This window comes from Electrophorus electricus, chromosome 5, assembly GCF_041902795.1.
Source record: "Electrophorus electricus isolate QZ-2024a chromosome 5, ASM4190279v1, whole genome shotgun sequence".
Lineage (NCBI taxonomy): Eukaryota > Metazoa > Chordata > Actinopteri > Gymnotiformes > Gymnotidae > Electrophorus > Electrophorus electricus.
The window spans coordinates 26997194-27023528 of record NC_137501.1 but is presented as its reverse complement, the minus strand read 5'-3'; the positions used below and the strand labels follow the sequence as shown (position 1 = coordinate 27023528).

Sequence of the window (26335 nt, the reverse complement as noted above, 5' to 3'; positions counted from 1 at the left end):
TTCAATTAAATTACAGCTTCTATTATATATATATATATATATAAAAGAAAAAATTAACATATATAATATAATATATAAGTGGAAAGAATGTGAAAAAGTTAATTCAAACAAAATGGAAACAAAATTAATTTTGGAAATCCATATTGTACTTTCTGTTTCATTGGGATAAGATATGGCTTGCTACTTTTCTTGTTCTTGTTTCTGTTTAGGTCACAAAGTAAATGTTCTTTCCAGTGTTTGAGTTGGCCTCTTTATGCATATCTCCTAGAAACACCAACAAGACCAATCACTTCTTGAAAAGGTCTGTAATTATAGTTCACAGCACTGTCAAACAATACAGCCATATCTGGAAACCTCTCTGCAAATGTTTCCGCTGCCCTCACTTGGTCTTTCTCTGTAGTGAATGGATCCATTATAAATACCAAATGCCTGGTAAGTGAAGACCCCTCCTCTTGTTGGTACAGGTCTGCTTCTGCTCCAGCACTGGGCAAGAGATCAGCAGCAATCATCTTTATTTAGCCATGTTTTGCTAAGAGATTTGGGATACTTTTGACTACAAACAGTGAAAACAGCTGCGTAACAGAAAAATAATAAGCAAAAAAACTGCAATAAGATGAAACTCTTTGAAAGCATACCAGGTATTCTGTGAGCGTTCAATGCATTTAAACCCCTGCTTAATACAGGGTTGCTAATGTCATTTCAAATTTGATGCACAGTATCTGACCAAGTTATCCCCAAGATTGAAAACTTCTTGGTCTGTTAGTTGAATGAGAGCTTCTTTCAGTGGGTAATTAACATGATTGTTTATCTCCGTTGTTCAATCACATGGTTCTATTGGACAGATAAATTGCACAATGTTTGCATCACATTTGCATTGAAATAGTAATTCTAGCCTACTCCAGCACTGCAAATATATATATATATATATATATTTTACTTTCTCCTTTTCATTGATTACATTTACCTGCTAATTTTCAAACCTGAGCTTGGTCTATTAGAGTAGAAAATTCTAAAATAGGCAGGGTTGTGGTACTCCAGGGGTCATATTACAGAATCTTCTTAACTCTGAAATCTTATTTGTTTAGACACCATGACAACTTCAGTTTGGACTGAGTTTAGAACAGAAGCCATTATAGAACAACAGTTGCTAAGTTCGTAAACTTATCCTAACTCCAGTTAAAAACAGTATTACAGAAACATCATAACTAAATTTCCTAAATTCTGTACTAACTTTAAGACAACTCCAGATGTGTCTTAACCTCTGGTTTAACTCTCTCGTTTTATGCCATGACAGGCAGCACAGTTCACTATAACTAGTATAATGACATTACATTTATCTACATCAAAGAGTTTAGTTTAACCTTTTTTTTTTTTTTTTTTTTGCATGAGAAATGGTAGCTAGCTGTCTGGCTAACTAACTTGATTATTTTGATTATGTGTTTATGTCTCAGCTGTGTGATTATGTTTGGTTGCTTAATAACAGGCATGACTTATCATCAATCAACTTCAATCAAGTAATTTAAGATTTTTTAACTTGAGATAGGATAAGATGCTGTAAAACAAAATAGACTTCTTAAATTAAGATAAGATTTGAATCTGGTATATGAATTTGTGAAAAATCTTATCTTGACCTGTCAGATTTTACCTTAAGAGAAAAAGATAGGACGTTTCTGAAATACATTCTCTGAAGCACAATTGAGAAGCATTGAAAATCATGTTTTAATCACACAGAAAAGTAGGCCTACGTTTGTAGAGTGTGTCTCAACATAGGGAGCTCTGTCTTGTTTGTTCCTATGCATCGCCAGCTTCTCTTGCTTAAAGAGACAAAAATGAAATACTCTGCCATGGTCTACCTGGATTTGATCCCACAGGCCATACTTAATCACAGAAAGAATACCCTATGAGTGCACAGTGATCAGGTATTAAATACAGTCACCTCACTAAATACTAGTTTAAAGTGTAAATTGAATGTTGATTTCTGTAGGTTATTAATAAACTGTAAAATCTCACCTGACAGCATTCTTTGTGGTAAGGTTGGTGAAAATTCCTTAGATCATTGCCAACATGACGTTCAGCTTCATGAACACCTTGTGATGCCAGAAATCCAGATAACATTTTACACCCACATGTGCACCCTGTCTAACAACATCCAATATTAGTCTTTGTAGCATTTGGAAAAAACGTCATAAATCATAAATCCATAGGCAAACATTACCAGATTATTAATTACATTCATCTTAGGTTCAAGAATAAAGCTTTTCTACAAAATCATAGGCTAAATAGATAAATACATGTTCTTCATTAAGTTGGTTGACTTTACTTAGCATATTCCTTTTCTACAGTAAGTTCCAAATTGCTGTCTGATGTATGGTTTCTTCTTATATTTTCTTATATTAGCCCCAGAACACCCTCTTCGGACACCCATGTTGCCCATTTGCATAGAAATCCCATCATGCCTTGTCCTTTATCTTAGTTTTAACGAAATCATAAAATTAGTATACTCAAAATACCGGCAGAAAAAATGTGCCTGTTCCAAATAGCATAGAAATGCGTTACAAATGTCAGATTCGCACTAAAATCTGCAGCCCAACCCATAATTAGCCACAAGCAGGAATGAAAAAATTAATAATTTTAATTTTGATTTGTTCAAATTGATTTTTTTTTTGAATTGTTGTTTTTAGTTTAGTTTATTTTAGTTTATGAGTCAAATTTGGTTGATTGGTAACAATACATTGAGTACAATTATCTTGGGATATCTGTTTATCTTGGCGCAAAGAGAATTCTTTCATATGATTCTTCAGATATGTCTATTATCATGTTATTCAAGAACTTCAGAAAGGACTTTTTAAGGACTTTTTTGTTCTAAGCAATTTTAGCATGCAGGGAAGAAAAGATGAAACATGAAAAATAAAGTAGAAATTTTAAAAAGCCTAATTTTTAATGACAGACATACACACCTTGGTTGTATCCTGATTTTATTTTTGAAGAATCAGAATATAAGAATACTGCTACTATACAACATAGATCTCATTCCTGTGTTTATCACCTCCTATACCATCCTGTAGGAAGCTACAAAGCTCTGAAATTTCTTGACATATTATTTGTTTCTTATTGCTGACATTAAGCATCGTTACCACTTATACCTTGTCTTTACTTCCCTCTGTATCAAATATCTTTAATAGTTAGCAAAAGGTACACTTGCCTAGGCATGCATCTCTGTGCACAAAACACAAGTATTATAACAAACTTTAATATAACTAGTTCTTTTTTCCAAGAGAAAACAATTCAGGGTTGTGCGGGGTATTTTAACTACCGCCTGGTCCATCTTACATGCTTGGCTGATGTTTATTTTTTCACACTTGATCTGTTTTTGCTGCACAGATGTGGATTGGGCATTCTCTTATGTCCCCCGTGGTAAACTGTGCCCAAATTCATCTGGCACAGTAGAGTATCTGACAGCAGTACTGATGAGACATCATGTAAGTATGGCTGTTACCCAAGGATTAGTTGTGGATTAAATAACATTAGGTAAATAATATCAGGTTCAAAGGAACCATTGAGACTTGTGTTTAAGGTCAAAAGTGGGTGTAGGCAATGAATAATAACAATGTTATGAGGATGTGGGAACATTCTTCCTGCCAGCCTAGAATAAGCCAACACTATACAGACAAAATTATTTATAAAAAATCTTGATAAAACTCAAGAGTAACCGAATAAATACCAGTAATGAGTGTATCTATTTTATGAACATATATTTACCCATTCAATATTCTGCTGATTAAGAAAAACAGACAAATAAAATATTACAAAAATATTTGCCTTCAAGAAATTGAGGAAATTAATTGATGAATACATCAAGCACAACAAGATGCATGAGTAAATACTGCATGTTCTTAGACTGTCATGCATATTGTTAGTCATTTTTGTAATTAGGCCTAAAGGATATTCCCCAATTTACACAAAACAAATAATTAAGATACAAAATCACTGCACCATTTGCCATTTAGATGGCAACAAGATCATGTCTCTAAACTCCTTTCAACTTCAAAAGTACTTATAAAACTTCAAATGGAAGGCATGCTTTATAACTCAATTTATAATCAGGAAGCTATTTACAATATAGGTCAATATTGAGATTGCAAAAGTAATATTCAAATTTCAATTTTTAAAACCTCAATACCGGCATATATCAATACATCACATATCACCAATGTGTGTGTGTGTGTGTGTGTGTGTGTGTGTGTGTGTGTGTGTGTGTGTGTGTGTCTGTGTGAGTTTACAGGATTGAACATTTGGTACATTTGTTGTATATGTGTATGATAAAACTCAATTATGGATGCCTGTTACTGCACTCATGTAAGTTTTATTGTCAACTACTGTATACTGTGTACTATGAGACACTGTGAGACCAAGGACTATTTCTGTGTATGTGCAAACATACTTGGCCACTAAAGCCAGATTCTGAAAAGAAATTTGTCTCATGAATGAACAACAAATAGATCATTGTTTATCAGTCTGAAAATGAAAGCTGGACAGATGAGCATTTCAGCATTATGCTAGAAGGGTGTGATTGTATAAATATGGCAGGTAACTAAAACACTCTTGACACAATGACTCTTTGTGTGTGTAAACTAAACAAACCAAGCAAATAATATGAATTATAGTGTTTAGTGAGAAAATGGTCAATCTAGAGACACAAATACATGGTTCTTCTGTGAAGATACAAGCGATATAACTAGTGATCAGCAGGAATGAAATGCAAGTTGAAAGTAAAAATAATTAAGCTTTTATTAGCAAACAAGCAGTAATCTCAGAGAGAGTAACTAGCTCTCATATATGTTGTATTTTAATATGTTCTGAACCTGTATGGCTGCTATCCTGGCCAAGCCTCTATTGTAAAAGAGATTCTTTGATCTCACTGAGACTTCAGGGTAAAATAAAGAAAAATAAATACATAAAATAAAAGGATTAGCTGCATGCCAAAAAGCAGGTAAGCCTCAATGCAAAGCACTGAGAGAGTAGTCAAGGGGCTTTAAATAGTGATGGGCAGAAATAAGGAACAGGTGTGTATAATGATGGTCAGAGGTGAGGTTGGTGGGTGTGCACATACAGCTGCCTCTAGTCTGGGCTTGACTGGATGCCAATTGAGATGCGACAGCTCCCCTCCCGCCAACCTCTCCTTACAAGGTCCTGCCAATGACCTAGTGCAGGGTTGACCCAGGCAACAACAGTGCAGAGCTAAAGGGAGGGCGTGGCTGAAGGAGGGTACCAGATCCAGGTTGAGGATCTGGCTGGCCTTCAGCTCTTTTCCTCTTGTTTATAAACTCCCAGTCAACCAGGTACTTTAGTCTCCCTTTGAAAATCCTGGAGTCCAGCAAAGAACTAATGGTGTCCTATGTCCTCTGGTGGCAGAGGACTGGCAAGCAGGTTGGTAGTCCAAGGGTCCTGGAACAACTGGCTTAAGAAACTGGCTGATGGGTTGCAACTTAAGAGCATGTTGTCTAGAGAGGGCATCTGCATTTGTGTTGTTTGATCCAGGGCAATATGTGATAGGGAACTGGAATCGGAAAAAGAAGAGGTACCACCAGGCTTGGCAATGCTTGAGTAAACTGGGCTGTAACACAAACCACCCACTCCAAATGAGTAACCTTGACATTCAGAATGAATGAGTGAGTGTGACTCACCTGAGTGCTATGAGCTTTTGACTCATGAGGACACAGATGGCAAGCTGATCGCATGTATAAATTAATGCATGCCTGCAGAGATGAGCACTGCCTACCTCGATGGCTCCCTGGCTCGGTGGCAGGGGAAGCTTCATGCAATGATGCAGGCAAAGCTTGCCGTTGGGGGGATGACCATAGAGAACAATGATTCTAGGAGGCATTCGTAGGTGATGGTCTACTTCACCACTCCATCAAAAAAACCACCTCATGACAGACCAGCTCCACCTGGAGTTCCCTTCTAAGGCTGACTACAAACATATTACTCTTTATTCCATTATGTGGCAGCAGTATAATCCGCATCTAAAATAATCCGCATCTGCTGTTTTAGGCACAGCAAGGCCCCCCTCTACTTGGGATGGGGAAACACTGTCATGAGTTATGATAGTCTGATATGTTGATAGTCTGCATTATGAAGCCCTCAAAGCAGGATCCCAATTATACACTTCCAGGGTGGTGATATGGTAATGCTCCTGATTTTGTAATGTGATAATGAGGAACCACTAGGAGTAGTCTTAGAGCCTACTGAAAGGACCTCCATCCAGCTAGCTAACTGATCTACATTGGCGAGGAGTGAACATATCGCTTCCAACTATTCCAGCAGCTCTTCTTTTTGTCATTCAATGGCTGTCCTGTGTAGGCTCAATGTCTCGGGCTGCTTGCCGAATTCGTGTATAGTGCAGGAAGGAGATAAAATAAGTTAAAATAATGAAACTTAGTTAGCAAACAAGCATTTATCTCAGAAAGAACAACTAGCTCTCATAAATAGAATAACTGGTTTGGCAAAGGAAAAAAGAAAGATCTTCAGTGTTCTGCAAAGTAAACAGGGAAAATCAGTTAACACACCTGACTTAAGAAATACCAACACAAAGAATTCACCCATTCTTTTCAAACTTGTTTGAAAAGTCTGGGAGGGCCCATATTACACTACACACAACCAGCTCACCAGGTGTCTTACCTCCTATATATGCATTGAGCACCAAATACAAGCAGTATCAGCCACTGAGTGTACTTGAACCTCTCTAAAAGAGTTCAATTTGCTTGAGATATGGTAGACATCTAGTGTCATCACTATACTGAATTAGGGAAAAAAAATATTGTATTTACATTTTTGGAGTTATTTATTTTCTAACAAAAGGGTAAGTTCATACTGGATTAAATCATTAATCAATATATATAGATGGCAATGCTGGGCACACACACACCCACACACCCACGTGTGTATATATATATATATATATATATATATATATATATATATATATATATATATATATATATATATACACACACACATACGTGTGTTTGTGTGCGTGTGTTTGTGTAAGATAATTCAAATGTTATACACTGAGCAGAAACAATACAAAAATCATTTTTGGTTTTGTTTATGTATTTAGCAATTTCTTGGTTTTGGATATTATTAAATATTACGAAATAGGTATTTCAGCAATGTTGTATTTTGAGACAAAAATGCATTCAGAATAATGCTGTTGGGGGAGTTATTGTACATCTTAACTTATTAAATGAATTGTATATATCATACAGATATGACAAATTAATTCATGCCAGTTTTGAACATTTTAAGCAAGAAATGCCTTACTAAACAGATTCAAGTGTACTGAGCAGTTCAGAATTTCAGTGGTATTTTGCGTTCTGCATACAAAATATGAACACTAAAGCAATGAATTTGTACAGATGCAGGTAAATTCAACATTAAAAAAATTTCCATCTTACCATGCTTTTCCGTCACACTGGAATGTTTTGCACAGGGTAGCACTAATCTTATTCTGTACATAGCTTCTTTGAGTATCAGAGAAGGGCACCTCAAACAATTGTGAAAGGCTTGAGAAATATTGTTTATAGTTTGAATTTAGTAAACATTATAACATGTGAACTCTTCTCATTCTGATGTTTCTGCCTGTACTTCTGCATAAACTTTAGGCATTTTTTGCATATAACAAGTCAACCAAAATATACATGAGGGTCATGTATGAATGTAATAAAGACATTCAAAGATGACATCAGTACATAGGTGTGGAAATGCCTTCAGTTGATGCTTGTGTGAATGCAAGGGTCGCTGTAGGGCAGTAACACTTTTAGAAACACATTGTATAGGGAGAACACAACTGTAACTCAATTATTTTAAAATTAGAAGGATGAAGAAGTGCTGATAGCAAGGTGTAAGAGGTAATGAGAAATTAAATATTGATTTGAATTTTCTGATAATATATGGACTATATTTCTTGTCCTGGCACTAAAAAATAATTTGCCTTTAATGGCAATGTTGACAGAAAATTACATTTTAAAAAGTGCATCCTATTTCATATTAAAAGTATATCACATACACAGATAAATTAAGCAGATAATGCTGTGTATAATCATCACCAATTTCAGATGATGCACTTATCTGGCAGCAAAATAAAGGTTAAATATTTGTAAGATTTTTTATATATTACACAAACTCAACATGGATAAATTTGAAATAAAGTTTAATTAATCTCAAGTCCTAAATCTGTGTTTTATTTAGAATGATTATTCACTGTACATATTGATGTAGCTGGAACACTAACAGTTTTGGATCAAACCTCTCCATGGACAAAAAATTAATGAGAACATAGAGCTAATTTGTCTTTTAAAAGACTTTGCTAAAATAGAATAAACTAAAATATTGGTAAAAATCAGATTATAGATTAGAAACAAACCAAGTCAGAAAATGTCACATTAGTTGTGATTTTAGCTAGTATATAATAGCTTAGTTGTACATATGCTAAACATTCACTGTTAAACTGATCACTGCATTAAGACAATAATTAGATGACTAAACATACAGAAATTCAGATTTGTGGTTTAAGCAGATAACTCTGGGTATAAATTAAGATCATGCAATCAAAAAACTTTCACTTAATAATGATTCAAAATTATATTTTATAAAAAAAACACAATAAAGAAAAGAAATGGTGCAAAAATAGTGTATGGACAGAAATATCACTGAAAAATATAAGGCATGTTAAAAGTTGGCTTAAATGCCCTATGTTGTGTTAGGTAATTCACCACTGGCAGCTACATTATAATATTTCTATTATTACTGTGATGTTATACTATGTTTGCACTTGTAGGTGCAAAAGGAATAATACAAAATGAGAAAACTATGGATGGTTCTACTGATAAACTTATCAGGTAAAAACAATCAAATGACAACAAGCATATTCAGTCTAGTAAAGCAAAGAAAGTATTACAATTCTAAAATAAATATTAATTCGTGTTTAACATTATGAAAGTAAAACATAATGTGAAGATAACAAATGAAAATAATCAAATATTCCACAGTGTTCCTGAAAGGTTTACAGTCAGACATAAATGAGAAAAAATATTCAACTACATGGAGAAGCCTACATTCGGAAATGTCAAACAGACCTTCAACTATTGACATGACACCTTCAACAAAACATGAAAGAACATCACTGTATGAAACAACCTCGATTGAAATCCCAACAAAACATTTTGAAGTAAGTATAACTGAATCCCAAACATCCACACTGAAGATAATAGAAGAAAAGTCAAGCATCCCAACAGCACAAGTCATATCCACTGAAATATTTCATACAAACACACCAACTCAGCAAAAATCAACATTACTTCCAACTAGTGCATCAAGAAACATAGGGACAAGTTCTGCACCAAATAGAGCAGAAACCCGAGCTACATCAACAAGAACAAACATGAATACAGTTGAAGTGATGGAAACAACTACAGAATTAATCCAAAGTACACTGATGAGGCCAAGCTCAACTAGAAGAGAAGTAACAGTATCTGTGGATGAAACAACCTCAGTCAAGATCCCTACAACAATGCAACACTCCTCAACTTCTCCAATCAAAGCCACAAGTAACTTCCTCTCAAGGTCTGGAGCAAGTAAAGTGGAATCGCCAACAACACTCACACTGGTAACAGCTTCAAATGAAGTGAAGGAAATAACCACAGCAGAAATGATACATACCACTGCTAAAGTTACACCTTCAACACCTAAGCAAACAACATCACCGTATGAAACCACCTCATTTAATATCCATAGAGCTATGTACCATTCCGTAACTTCTCCACTGACAGCAGCAAGAAACCTTCAATCAACCTATGTACCAAGTGCAACAGAATCAACATCACCGCTCACACCCACATTTCCAAATGAAGTTCATGAAACAACCAATGCAGAAAGAATGCTTAACACCACTAATATTACAACTTCAACACCTAAGGGAACAACATCGCTGCATGAAACCACCTTGATGAATATCCAAGAAAATTCTAAAGTAACATCTTCAGTTCCAGCCACAACTAATTTTTTTTCAAGCTCTGTACCAATAACAACTGAATCCGAAACATCCACACTGAAGACAATAGTACAAAATTCCAGCATCCCAACAGCACCAGTCCTATCCACTGAAAGCTTTCATACAAACATCCCAACTCAGCAAGAAACAGCATTACTTCCAACTAATGCTTCACAAAATGTTTTGGCAAGTTCTGCATCAAATATAGCAGAAACCCCAGCAGCACCAACACCACCAACCACAAATACAGTTGAAGTGATGGCAACAACTACAGAATTAATCCAAAGTACAGGTCTGAGGCCAATCTCTGCTAGAAGAGAAGAAACAGTATCTGTAGATGAAACAACCTCAGTCAATATCCCTACAACAATGCAACACTCCTCAACTTCTCCAATCAAAGCCACAAGTAACTTCCTCTCAAATTCTGTAGCAAGTAAAGTGGAACCGCCAACAACACTCACACTGGTAACAGCTTCAAATGAAGTGAAGGAAATAACGGCAGCAGAAATGATACATACCTCCTCTAAAGTTACACCTACAACACCCAAAGGAACAGCATCACTGCATGAAAGCACCTCATTTAATATCAATACAACAACGCACCACTCCTCAACTTCTCCAGTTAAAGCCACAAGTAACTTCCTCTCAAGGTCTGTAGCAAGTAAAGTGGAATCGCCAACAACACTCACACTGGTAACAGCTTCAAATGAAGTGAAGGAAATAACCACAGCAGAAATGATACATACCACTGCTAAAGTTACACCTTCAACACCTAAGCGAACAACATCACCGTATGAAACCACCACATTTAATATCCATAGAACTATGTACCATTCCGTAACTTCTCCACTGACAGCAGCCAGAAACCTTCAATCAACCTATGTACCAAGTGCAACAGAATCAACATCACCGCTCACACCCACATTTCCAAATGAAGTTCATGAAACAACCAATGCAGAAACAATGCTTAACACCACTAATATTACAACTTCAACACCTAAGGGAACAACATCGCTGCATGAAACCACCTTGATGAATATCCAAGAAAATTCTAAAGTAACATCTTCAGTTCCAGCCACAACTAATTTTTTTTCAAGCTCTGTACCAATAATAACTGAATCCGAAACATCCACACTGAAGACAATAGTACAAAATTCCAGCATCCCAACAGCACCAGTCCTATCCACTGAAAGCTTTCATACAAACATCCCAACTCAGCAAGAAACAGCATTACTTCCAACTAATGCTTCACAAAATGTTTTGGCAAGTTCTGCATCAAATATAGCAGAATCCCCAGCAGCGCCAACACCACCAACCAAAAATACAGTTGAAATGATGGCAACAACTACAGAATTAATCCAAAGTACAGGTCTGAGGCCAATCTCTGCTAGAAGAGAAGTAACAGTATCTGTAGATGAAATAACTTCAGTCAATATCCCTACAACAATGCAACACTCCTCAACTTCTCCAATTAAAGCCACAAGTAACTTCCTCTCAAATTCTGTAGCAAGTAAAGTGGAATCGCCAACAACACTCACATTGGTAACAGCTTCAAATGAAGTGAAGGAAACAACAGCAGCAGAAATGATACATACCTCCTCTAAAGTTACACCTACAACACCCAAAGGAACAGCATCACTGCATGAAAGCACCTCATTTAATATCAATACAACAACGCACCACTCCTCAACTTCTCCAGTTAAAGCCACAAGTAACTTCCTCTCAAGGTCTGTAGCAAGTAAAGTGGAATCGCCAACAACACTCACACTGGTAACAGCTTCAAATGAAGTGAAGGAAATAACCACAGCAGAAATGATACATACCACTTCTAAAGTTACACGTTCAACAACTAAGCGAACAACATCACAGTATGAAACCACCTCATTTAATATCCATAGAACTATGTACCATTCCGTAACTTCTCCACTGACAGCAGCAAGAAACCTTCAATCAACCTATGTACCAAGTGCAACAGAATCAACATCACCGCTCACACCCACATTTCCAAATGAAGTTCATGAAACATCCAATGCAGAAACAGTGCTTAACACCACTAATATTACAACTTCAACACCTAAGGGAACAACATCGCTGCATGAAACCACCTTGATGAATATCCAAGAAAATTCTAAAGTAACATCTTCAGTTCCAGCCACAACTAATTTTTTTTCAAGCTCTGTACCAATAACAACTGAATCCGAAACATCCACACTGAAGACAATAGTACAAAATTCCAGCATCCCAACAGCACCAGTCCTATCCACTGAAAGCTTTCATACAAACATCCCAACTCAGCAAGAAACAGCATTACTTCCAACTAATGCTTCACAAAATGTTTTGGCAAGTTCTGCATCAAATATAGCAGAAACCCCAGCAGCACCAACACTACCAACCACAAATACAGTTGAAGTGATGGCAACAACTACAGAATTAATCCAAAGTACAGGTCTGAGGCCAATCTCTGCTAGAAGAGAAGAAACAGTATCTGTAGATGAAACAACCTCAGTCAATATCCCTACAACAATGCAACACTCCTCAACTTCTCCAATCAAAGCCACAAGTAACTTCCTCTCAAATTCTGTAGCAAGTAAAGTGGAATCGCCAACAACACTCACATTGGTAACAGCTTCAAATGAAGTGAAGGAAATAACAGCAGCAGAAATGATACATACCTCCTCTAAAGTTACTCCTACAACACCCAAAGGAACAGCATCACTGCATGAAAGCACCTCATTTAATATCAATACAACAACGCACCACTCCTCAACTTCTCCAGTTAAAGCCACAAGTAACTTCCTCTCAAGGTCTGTAGCAAGTAAAGTGGAATCGCCAACAACACTCACACTGGTAACAGCTTCAAATGAAGTGAAGGAAATAACCACAGCAGAAATGATACATACCACTTCTAAAGTTACACGTTCAACAACTAAGAGAACAACATCACAGTATGAAACCACCGCATTTAATATCCATAGAACTATGTACCATTCCGGAACTTCTCCACTGACAGCAGCAAGAAACCTTCAATCAACCTATGTACCAAGTGCAACAGAATCAACATCACCGCTCACACCCACATTTCCAAATGAAGTTCATGAAACAACCAATGCAGAAACAATGCTTAACACCACTAATATTACAACTTCAACACCTAAGGGAACAACATCGCTGCATGAAACCACCTTGATGAATATCCAAGAAAATTCTAAAGTAACATCTTCAGTTCCAGCCACAACTAATTTTTTTTCAAGCTCTGTACCAATAACAACTGAATCCGAAACATCCACACTGAAGACAATAGTACAAAATTCCAGCATCCCAACAGCACCAGTCCTATCCACTGAAAGCTTTCATACAAACATCCCAACTCAGCAAGAAACAGCATTACTTCCAACTAATGCTTCACAAAATGTTTTGGCAAGTTCTGCATCAAATATAGCAGAAACCCCAGCAGCACCAACACCACCAACCACAAATACAGTTGAAGTGATGGCAACAACTACAGAATTAATCCAAAGTACAGGTCTGAGGCCAATCTCTGCTAGAAGAGAAGAAACAGTATCTGTAGATGAAACAACCTCAGTCAATATCCCTACAACAATGCAACACTCCTCAACTTCTCCAATCAAAGCCACAAGTAACTTCCTCTCAAATTCTGTAGCAAGTAAAGTGGAATCGCCAACAACACTCACATTGGTAACAGCTTCAAATGAAGTGAAGGAAATAAAAGCAGCAGAAATGATACATACCTCCTCTAAAGTTACACCTACAACAACCAAAGGAACAGCATCACTGCATGAAAGCACCTCATTTAATATCAATACAACAACGCACCACTCCTCAACTTCTCCAGTTAAAGCCACAAGTAACTTCCTCTCAAGGTCTGTAGCAAGTAAAGTGGAATCGCCAACAACACTCACACTGGTAACAGCTTCAAATGAAGTGAAGGAAATAACCACAGCAGAAATGATACATACCACTTCTAAAGTTACACGTTCAACAACTAAGCGAACAACATCACAGTATGAAACCACCTCATTTAATATCCATAGAACTATGTACCATTCCAGAACTTCTCCACTGACAGCAGCAAGAAACCTTCAATCAACCTATGTACCAAGTGCAACAGAATCAACATCACCGCTCACACCCACATTTCCAAATGAAGTTCATGAAACAACCAATGCAGAAAGAATGCTTAACACCACTAATATTACAACTTCAACACCTAAGGGAACAACATCGCTGCATGAAACCACCTTGATGAATATCCAAGAAAATTCTAAAGTAACATCTTCAGTTCCAGCCACAACTAATTTTTTTTCAAGCTCTGTACCAATAACAACTGAATCCGAAACATCCACACTGAAGACAATAGTACAAAATTCCAGCATCCCAACAGCACCAGTCCTATCCACTGAAAGCTTTCATACAAACATCCCAACTCAGCAAGAAACAGCATTACTTCCAACTAATGCTTCACAAAATGTTTTGGCAAGTTCTGCATCAAATATAGCAGAAACCCCAGCAGCACCAACACCACCAACCACAAATACAGTTGAAGTGATGGCAACAACTACAGAATTAATCCAAAGTACAGGTCTGAGGCCAATCTCTGCTAGAAGAGAAGAAACAGTATCTGTAGATGAAACAACCTCAGTCAATATCCCTAGAACAATGCAACACTCATCAACTTCTCCAATCAAAGCCACAAGTAACTTCCTCTCAAATTCTGTAGCAAGTAAAGTGGAACCGCGAACAACACTCACACTGGTAACAGCTTCAAATGAAGTGAAGGAAATAACGGCAGCAGAAATGATACATACCTCCTCTAAAGTTACACCTACAACACCCAAAGGAACAGCATCACTGCATGAAAGCACCTCATTTAATATCAATACAACAACGCACCACTCCTCAACTTCTCCAGTTAAAGCCACAAGTAACTTCCTCTCAAGGTCTGTAGCAAGTAAATTGGAATCGCCAACAACACTCACACTGGTAACAGCTTCAAATGAAGTGAAGGAAATAACCACAGCAGAAATGATACATACCACTGCTAAAGTTACACCTTCAACACCTAAGCGAACAACATCACCGTATGAAACCACCTCATTTAATATCCATAGAACTATGTACCATTCCGTAACTTCTCCACTGACAGCAGCAAGAAACCTTCAATCAACCTATGTACCAAGTGCAACAGAATCAACATCACCGCTCACACCCACATTTCCAAATGAAGTTCATGAAACAACCAATGCAGAAACAATGCTTAACACCACTAATATTACAACTTCAACACCTAAGGGAACAACATCGCTGCATGAAACCACCTTGATGAATATCCAAGAAAATTCTATAGTAACATCTTCAGTTCCAGCCACAACTAATTTTTTTTCAAGCTTTGTACCAATAACAACCGAATCCGAAACATCGACACTGAAGACAATAGTACAAAATTCCAGCATCCCAACAGCACCAGTCCTATCCACTGAAAGCTTTCATACAAACATCCCAACTCAGCAAGAAACAGCATTACTTCCAACTAATGCTTCACAAAATGTTTTGGCAAGTTCTGCATCAAATATAGCAGAAACCCCAGCAGCACCAACACCACCAACCACAAATACAGTTGAAGTGATGGCAACAACTACAGAATTAATCCAAAGTACAGGTCTGAGGCCAATCTCTGCTAGAAGAGAAGAAACAGTATCTGTAGATGAAACAACCTCAGTCAATATCCCTACAACAATGCAACACTCCTCAACTTCTCCAATCAAAGCCACAAGTAACTTCCTCTCAAATTCTGTAGCAAGTAAAGTGGAATCGCCAACAACACTCACATTGGTAACAGCTTCAAATGAAGTGAAGGAAATAACGGCAGCAGAAATGATACATACCTCCTCTAAAGTTACACCTACAACACCCAAAGGAACAGCATCACTGCATGAAAGCACCTCATTTAATATCAATACAACAATGCCCCACTCCTCAACTTCTCCAGTTAAAGCCACAAGTAACTTCCTCTCAAGGTCTGTAGCAAGTAAAGTGGAATCGCCAACAACACTCACACTGGTAACAGCTTCAAATGAAGTGAAGGAAATAACCACAGCAGAAATGATACATACCACTGCTAAAGTTACACCTTCAACACCTAAGCGAACAACATCACCGTATGAAACCACCTCATTTAATATCCATAGAACTATGTACCATTCCGTAACTTCTCCACTGACAGCAGCAAGAAACCTTCAATCAACCTATGTACCAAGTGCAACAGAATCAACATCACCGCTCACACCCACATTTCCAAATGAAGTTCATGAAACAACCAATGCAGAAACAATGCTTAACACCACTAATATTACAACTTCAACACCTAAGGGAACAACATCGCTGCATGAAACCACCTTGATGAATATCCAAGAAAATTCTATAGTAACATCTTCAGTTCCAGCCACAACTAATTTTTTTTCAAGCTCTGTACCAATAACAACTGAATCCGAAACATCGACACTGAAGACAATAGTACAAAATTCCAGCATCCCAACAGCACCAGTCCTATCCACTGAAAGCTTTCATACAAACATCCCAACTCAGCAAGAAACAGCATTACTTCCAACTAATGCTTCACAAAATGTTTTGGCAAGTTCTGCATCAAATATAGCAGAAACCCCAGCAGCACCAACACCACCAACCACAAATACAGTTGAAGTGATGGCAACAACTACAGAATTAATCCAAAGTACAGGTCTGAGGCCAATCTCTGCTAGAAGAGAAGAAACAGTATCTGTAGATGAAACAACCTCAGTCAATATCCCTACAACAATGCAACACTCCTCAACTTCTCCAATCAAAGCCACAAGTAACTTCCTCTCAAATTCTGTAGCAAGTAAAGTGGAATCGCCAACAACACTCACATTGGTAACAGCTTCAAATGAAGTGAAGGAAATAACGGCAGCAGAAATGATACATACCTCCTCTAAAGTTACACCTACAACACCCAAAGGAACAGCATCACTGCATGAAAGCACCTCATTTAATATCAATACAACAACACACCACTCCTCAACTTCTCCAGTTAAAGCCACAAGTAACTTCCTCTCAAGGTCTGTAGCAAGTAAAGTGGAATCGCCAACAACACTCACACTGGTAACAGCTTCAAATGAAGTGAAGGAAATAACCACAGCAGAAATGATACATACCACTGCTAAAGTGACACGTTCAACAACTAAGCGAACAACATCACAGTATGAAACCACCTCATTTAATATCCATAGAACTATGTACCATTCCGTAACTTCTCCACTGACAGCAGCAAGAAACCTTCAATCAACCTATGTACCAAGTGCAACAGAATCAACATCACCGCTCACACCCACATTTCCAAATGAAGTTCATGAAACATCCAATGCAGAAACAGTGCTTAACACCACTAATATTACAACTTCAACACCTAAGGGAACAACATCGCTGCATGAAACCACCTTGATGAATATCCAAGAAAATTCTAAAGTAACATCTTCAGTTCCAGCCACAACTAATTTTTTTTCAAGCTCTGTACCAATAACAACTGAATCCGAAACATCCACACTGAAGACAATAGTACAAAATTCCAGCATCCCAACAGCACCAGTCCTATCCACTGAAAGCTTTCATACAAACATCCCAACTCAGCAAGAAACAGCATTACTTCCAACTAATGCTTCACAAAATGTTTTGGCAAGTTCTGCATCAAATATAGCAGAAACCCCAGCAGCACCAACACTACCAACCACAAATACAGTTGAAGTGATGGCAACAACTACAGAATTAATCCAAAGTACAGGTCTGAGGCCAATCTCTGCTAGAAGAGAAGAAACAGTATCTGTAGATGAAACAACCTCAGTCAATATCCCTACAACAATGCAACACTCCTCAACTTCTCCAATCAAAGCCACAAGTAACTTCCTCTCAAATTCTGTAGCAAGTAAAGTGGAATCGCCAACAACACTCACATTGGTAACAGCTTCAAATGAAGTGAAGGAAATAACAGCAGCAGAAATGATACATACCTCCTCTAAAGTTACTCCTACAACACCCAAAGGAACAGCATCACTGCATGAAAGCACCTCATTTAATATCAATACAACAACGCACCACTCCTCAACTTCTCCAGTTAAAGCCACAAGTAACTTCCTCTCAAGGTCTGTAGCAAGTAAAGTGGAATCGCCAACAACACTCACACTGGTAACAGCTTCAAATGAAGTGAAGGAAATAACCACAGCAGAAATGATACATACCACTTCTAAAGTTACACGTTCAACAACTAAGAGAACAACATCACAGTATGAAACCACCGCATTTAATATCCATAGAACTATGTACCATTCCGGAACTTCTCCACTGACAGCAGCAAGAAACCTTCAATCAACCTATGTACCAAGTGCAACAGAATCAACATCACCGCTCACACCCACATTTCCAAATGAAGTTCATGAAACAACCAATGCAGAAACAATGCTTAACACCACTAATATTACAACTTCAACACCTAAGGGAACAACATCGCTGCATGAAACCACCTTGATGAATATCCAAGAAAATTCTAAAGTAACATCTTCAGTTCCAGCCACAACTAATTTTTTTTCAAGCTCTGTACCAATAACAACTGAATCCGAAACATCCACACTGAAGACAATAGTACAAAATTCCAGCATCCCAACAGCACCAGTCCTATCCACTGAAAGCTTTCATACAAACATCCCAACTCAGCAAGAAACAGCATTACTTCCAACTAATGCTTCACAAAATGTTTTGGCAAGTTCTGCATCAAATATAGCAGAAACCCCAGCAGCACCAACACCACCAACCACAAATACAGTTGAAGTGATGGCAACAACTACAGAATTAATCCAAAGTACAGGTCTGAGGCCAATCTCTGCTAGAAGAGAAGAAACAGTATCTGTAGATGAAACAACCTCAGTCAATATCCCTACAACAATGCAACACTCCTCAACTTCTCCAATCAAAGCCACAAGTAACTTCCTCTCAAATTCTGTAGCAAGTAAAGTGGAATCGCCAACAACACTCACATTGGTAACAGCTTCAAATGAAGTGAAGGAAATAAAAGCAGCAGAAATGATACATACCTCCTCTAAAGTTACACCTACAACAACCAAAGGAACAGCATCACTGCATGAAAGCACCTCATTTAATATCAATACAACAACGCACCACTCCTCAACTTCTCCAGTTAAAGCCACAAGTAACTTCCTCTCAAGGTCTGTAGCAAGTAAAGTGGAATCGCCAACAACACTCACACTGGTAACAGCTTCAAATGAAGTGAAGGAAATAACCACAGCAGAAATGATACATACCACTGCTAAAGTGACACGTTCAACAACTAAGCGAACAACATCACAGTATGAAACCACCTCATTTAATATCCATAGAACTATGTACCATTCCGTAACTTCTCCACTGACAGCAGCAAGAAACCTTCAATCAACCTATGTACCAAGTGCAACAGAATCAACATCACCGCTCACACCCACATTTCCAAATGAAGTTCATGAAACATCCAATGCAGAAACAGTGCTTAACACCACTAATATTACAACTTCAACACCTAAGGGAACAACATCGCTGCATGAAACCACCTTGATGAATATCCAAGAAAATTCTAAAGTAACATCTTCAGTTCCAGCCACAACTAATTTTTTTTCAAGCTCTGTACCAATAACAACTGAATCCGAAACATCCACACTGAAGACAATAGTACAAAATTCCAGCATCCCAACAGCACCAGTCCTATCCACTGAAAGCTTTCATACAAACATCCCAACTCAGCAAGAAACAGCATTACTTCCAACTAATGCTTCACAAAATGTTTTGGCAAGTTCTGCATCAAATATAGCAGAAACCCCAGCAGCACCAACACTACCAACCACAAATACAGTTGAAGTGATGGCAACAACTACAGAATTAATCCAAAGTACAGGTCTGAGGCCAATCTCTGCTAGAAGAGAAGAAACAGTATCTGTAGATGAAACAACCTCAGTCAATATCCCTACAACAATGCAACACTCCTCAACTTCTCCAATCAAAGCCACAAGTAACTTCCTCTCAAATTCTGTAGCAAGTAAAGTGGAATCGCCAACAACACTCACATTGGTAACAGCTTCAAATGAAGTGAAGGAAATAACAGCAGCAGAAATGATACATACCTCCTCTAAAGTTACTCCTACAACACCCAAAGGAACAGCATCACTGCATGAAAGCACCTCATTTAATATCAATACAACAACGCACCACTCCTCAACTTCTCCAGTTAAAGCCACAAGTAACTTCCTCTCAAGGTCTGTAGCAAGTAAAGTGGAATCGCCAACAACACTCACACTGGTAACAGCTTCAAATGAAGTGAAGGAAATAACCACAGCAGAAATGATACATACCACTTCTAAAGTTACACGTTCAACAACTAAGAGAACAACATCACAGTATGAAACCACCGCATTTAATATCCATAGAACTATGTACCATTCCGGAACTTCTCCACTGACAGCAGCAAGAAACCTTCAATCAACCTATGTACCAAGTGCAACAGAATCAACATCACCGCTCACACCCACATTTCCAAATGAAGTTCATGAAACAACCAATGCAGAAACAATGCTTAACACCACTAATATTACAACTTCAACACCTAAGGGAACAACATCGCTGCATGAAACCACCTTGATGAATATCCAAGAAAATTCTAAAGTAACATCTTCAGTTCCAGCCACAACTAATTTTTTTTCAAGCTCTGTACCAATAACAACTGAATCCGAAACATCCACACTGAAGACAATAGTACAAAATTCCAGCATCCCAACAGCACCAGTCCTATCCACTGAAAGCTTTCATACAAACATCCCAACTCAGCAAGAAACAGCATTACTTCCAACTAATGCTTCACAAAATGTTTTGGCAAGTTCTGCATCAAATATAGCAGAAACCCCAGCAGCACCAACACCACCAACCACAAATACAGTTGAAGTGATGGCAACAACTACAGAATTAATCCAAAGTACAGGTCTGAGGCCAATCTCTGCTAGAAGAGAAGAAACAGTATCTGTAGATGAAACAACCTCAGTCAATATCCCTACAACAATGCAACACTCCTCAACTTCTCCAATCAAAGCCACAAGTAACTTCCTCTCAAATTCTGTAGCAAGTAAAGTGGAATCGCCAACAACACTCACATTGGTAACAGCTTCAAATGAAGTGAAGGAAATAAAAGCAGCAGAAATGATACATACCTCCTCTAAAGTTACACCTACAACAACCAAAGGAACAGCATCACTGCATGAAAGCACCTCATTTAATATCAATACAACAACGCACCACTCCTCAACTTCTCCAGTTAAAGCCACAAGTAACTTCCTCTCAAGGTCTGTAGCAAGTAAAGTGGAATCGCCAACAACACTCACACTGGTAACAGCTTCAAATGAAGTGAAGGAAATAACCACAGCAGAAATGATACATACCACTTCTAAAGTTACACGTTCAACAACTAAGCGAACAACATCACAGTATGAAACCACCTCATTTAATATCCATAGAACTATGTACCATTCCAGAACTTCTCCACTGACAGCAGCAAGAAACCTTCAATCAACCTATGTACCAAGTGCAACAGAATCAACATCACCGCTCACACCCACATTTCCAAATGAAGTTCATGAAACAACCAATGCAGAAAGAATGCTTAACACCACTAATATTACAACTTCAACACCTAAGGGAACAACATCGCTGCATGAAACCACCTTGATGAATATCCAAGAAAATTCTAAAGTAACATCTTCAGTTCCAGCCACAACTAATTTTTTTTCAAGCTCTGTACCAATAACAACTGAATCCGAAACATCCACACTGAAGACAATAGTACAAAATTCCAGCATCCCAACAGCACCAGTCCTATCCACTGAAAGCTTTCATACAAACATCCCAACTCAGCAAGAAACAGCATTACTTCCAACTAATGCTTCACAAAATGTTTTGGCAAGTTCTGCATCAAATATAGCAGAAACCCCAGCAGCACCAACACCACCAACCACAAATACAGTTGAAGTGATGGCAACAACTACAGAATTAATCCAAAGTACAGGTCTGAGGCCAATCTCTGCTAGAAGAGAAGAAACAGTATCTGTAGATGAAACAACCTCAGTCAATATCCCTAGAACAATGCAACACTCATCAACTTCTCCAATCAAAGCCACAAGTAACTTCCTCTCAAATTCTGTAGCAAGTAAAGTGGAACCGCGAACAACACTCACACTGGTAACAGCTTCAAATGAAGTGAAGGAAATAACGGCAGCAGAAATGATACATACCTCCTCTAAAGTTACACCTACAACACCCAAAGGAACAGCATCACTGCATGAAAGCACCTCATTTAATATCAATACAACAACGCACCACTCCTCAACTTCTCCAGTTAAAGCCACAAGTAACTTCCTCTCAAGGTCTGTAGCAAGTAAATTGGAATCGCCAACAACACTCACACTGGTAACAGCTTCAAATGAAGTGAAGGAAATAACCACAGCAGAAATGATACATACCACTGCTAAAGTTACACCTTCAACACCTAAGCGAACAACATCACCGTATGAAACCACCTCATTTAATATCCATAGAACTATGTACCATTCCGTAACTTCTCCACTGACAGCAGCAAGAAACCTTCAATCAACCTATGTACCAAGTGCAACAGAATCAACATCACCGCTCACACCCACATTTCCAAATGAAGTTCATGAAACAACCAATGCAGAAACAATGCTTAACACCACTAATATTACAACTTCAACACCTAAGGGAACAACATCGCTGCATGAAACCACCTTGATGAATATCCAAGAAAATTCTATAGTAACATCTTCAGTTCCAGCCACAACTAATTTTTTTTCAAGCTCTGTACCAATAACAACCGAATCCGAAACATCGACACTGAAGACAATAGTACAAAATTCCAGCATCCCAACAGCACCAGTCCTATCCACTGAAAGCTTTCATACAAACATCCCAACTCAGCAAGAAACAGCATTACTTCCAACTAATGCTTCACAAAATGTTTTGGCAAGTTCTGCATCAAATATAGCAGAAACCCCAGCAGCACCAACACCACCAACCACAAATACAGTTGAAGTGATGGCAACAACTACAGAATTAATCCAAAGTACAGGTCTGAGGCCAATCTCTGCTAGAAGAGAAGAAACAGTATCTGTAGATGAAACAACCTCAGTCAATATCCCTACAACAATGCAACACTCCTCAACTTCTCCAATCAAAGCCACAAGTAACTTCCTCTCAAATTCTGTAGCAAGTAAAGTGGAATCGCCAACAACACTCACATTGGTAACAGCTTCAAATGAAGTGAAGGAAATAACGGCAGCAGAAATGATACATACCTCCTCTAAAGTTACACCTACAACACCCAAAGGAACAGCATCACTGCATGAAAGCACCTCATTTAATATCAATACAACAATGCCCCACTCCTCAACTTCTCCAGTTAAAGCCACAAGTAACTTCCTCTCAAGGTCTGTAGCAAGTAAAGTGGAATCGCCAACAACACTCACACTGGTAACAGCTTCAAATGAAGTGAAGGAAATAACCACAGCAGAAATGATACATACCACTGCTAAAGTTACACCTTCAACACCTAAGCGAACAACATCACCGTATGAAACCACCTCATTTAATATCCATAGAACTATGTACCATTCCGTAACTTCTCCACTGACAGCAGCAAGAAACCTTCAATCAACCTATGTACCAAGTGCAACAGAATCAACATCACCGCTCACACCCACATTTCCAAATGAAGTTCATGAAACAACCAATGCAGAAACAATGCTTAACACCACTAATATTACAACTTCAACACCTAAGGGAACAACATCGCTGCATGAAACCACCTTGATGAATATCCAAGAAAATTCTATAGTAACATCTTCAGTTCCAGCCACAACTAATTTTTTTTCAAGCTCTGTACCAATAACAACTGAATCCGAAACATCCACACTGAAGACAATAGTACAAAATTCCAGCATCCCAACAGCACCAGTCCTATCCACTGAAAGCTTTCATACAAACATCCCAACTCAGCAAGAAACAGCATTACTTCCAACTAATGCTTCACAAAATGTTTTGGCAAGTTCTGCATCAAATATAGCAGAAACCCCAGCAGCACCAACACCACCAACCACAAATACAGTTGAAGTGATGGCAACAACTACAGAATTAATCCAAAGTACAGGTCTGAGGCCAATCTCTGCTAGAAGAGAAGAAACAGTATCTGTAGATGAAACAACCTCAGTCAATATCCCTACAACAATGCAACACTCCTCAACTTCTCCAATCAAAGCCACAAGTAACTTCCTCTCAAATTCTGTAGCAAGTAAAGTGGAATCGCCAACAACACTCACATTGGTAACAGCTTCAAATGAAGTGAAGGAAATAACGGCAGCAGAAATGATACATACCTCCTCTAAAGTTACACCTACAACACCCAAAGGAACAGCATCACTGCATGAAAGCACCTCATTTAATATCAATACAACAACACACCACTCCTCAACTTCTCCAGTTAAAGCCACAAGTAACTTCCTCTCAAGGTCTGTAGCAAGTAAAGTGGAATCGCCAACAACACTCACACTGGTAACAGCTTCAAATGAAGTGAAGGAAATAACCACAGCAGAAATGATACATACCACTGCTAAAGTGACACGTTCAACAACTAAGCGAACAACATCACAGTATGAAACCACCTCATTTAATATCCATAGAACTATGTACCATTCCGGAACATCTCCACTGACAGCAGCAAGAAACCTTCAATCAACCTATGTACCAAGTGCAACAGAATCAACATCACCGCTCACACCCACATTTCCAAATGAAGTTCATGAAACAACCAATGCAGAAACAATGCTTAACACCACTAATATTACAACTTCAACACCTAAGGGAACAACATCGCTGCATGAAACCACCTTGATGAATATCCAAGAAAATTCTAAAGTAACATCTTCAGTTCCAGCCACAACTAATTTTTTTTCAAGCTCTGTACCAATAACAACTGAATCCGAAACATCCACACTGAAGACAATAGTACAAAATTCCAGCATCCCAACAGCACCAGTCCTATCCACTGAAAGCTTTCATACAAACATCCCAACTCAGCAAGAAACAGCATTACTTCCAACTAATGCTTCACAAAATGTTTTGGCAAGTTCTGCATCAAATATAGCAGAAACCCCAGCAGCACCAACACCACCAACCACAAATACAGTTGAAGTGATGGCAACAACTACAGAATTAATCCAAAGTACAGGTCTGAGGCCAATCTCTGCTAGAAGAGAAGAAACAGTATCTGTAGATGAAACAACCTCAGTCAATATCCCTAGAACAATGCAACACTCATCAACTTCTCCAATCAAAGCCACAAGTAACTTCCTCTCAAATTCTGTAGCAAGTAAAGTGGAACCGCGAACAACACTCACACTGGTAACAGCTTCAAATGAAGTGAAGGAAATAACGGCAGCAGAAATGATACATACCTCCTCTAAAGTTACACCTACAACACCCAAAGGAACAGCATCACTGCATGAAAGCACCTCATTTAATATCAATACAACAACGCACCACTCCTCAACTTCTCCAGTTAAAGCCACAAGTAACTTCCTCTCAAGGTCTGTAGCAAGTAAATTGGAATCGCCAACAACACTCACACTGGTAACAGCTTCAAATGAAGTGAAGGAAATAACCACAGCAGAAATGATACATACCACTGCTAAAGTTACACCTTCAACACCTAAGCGAACAACATCACCGTATGAAACCACCTCATTTAATATCCATAGAACTATGTACCATTCCGTAACTTCTCCACTGACAGCAGCAAGAAACCTTCAATCAACCTATGTACCAAGTGCAACAGAATCAACATCACCGCTCACACCCACATTTCCAAATGAAGTTCATGAAACAACCAATGCAGAAACAATGCTTAACACCACTAATATTACAACTTCAACACCTAAGGGAACAACATCGCTGCATGAAACCACCTTGATGAATATCCAAGAAAATTCTATAGTAACATCTTCAGTTCCAGCCACAACTAATTTTTTTTCAAGCTCTGTACCAATAACAACCGAATCCGAAACATCGACACTGAAGACAATAGTACAAAATTCCAGCATCCCAACAGCACCAGTCCTATCCACTGAAAGCTTTCATACAAACATC

At 38.2% G+C, this 26335-nt stretch overlaps 1 long non-coding RNA gene across 1 annotated transcript in view; it reads left to right on the top strand.

Moving 5' to 3' along the window:
- Positions 1 to 329: 329 nt before the first annotated feature.
- Positions 330 to 26335, top strand: part of LOC145657979 (uncharacterized) — a 62020-nt gene continuing 36014 nt past the window's right edge. Inside the window, exons 1-4 of the long non-coding RNA XR_014123907.1 lie at positions 330 to 432; positions 3382 to 3479; positions 8837 to 8897; positions 9048 to 9226. This is a non-coding gene — a long non-coding RNA (uncharacterized LOC145657979). The remainder of the gene's footprint in view (positions 433 to 3381; positions 3480 to 8836; positions 8898 to 9047; positions 9227 to 26335) is intronic.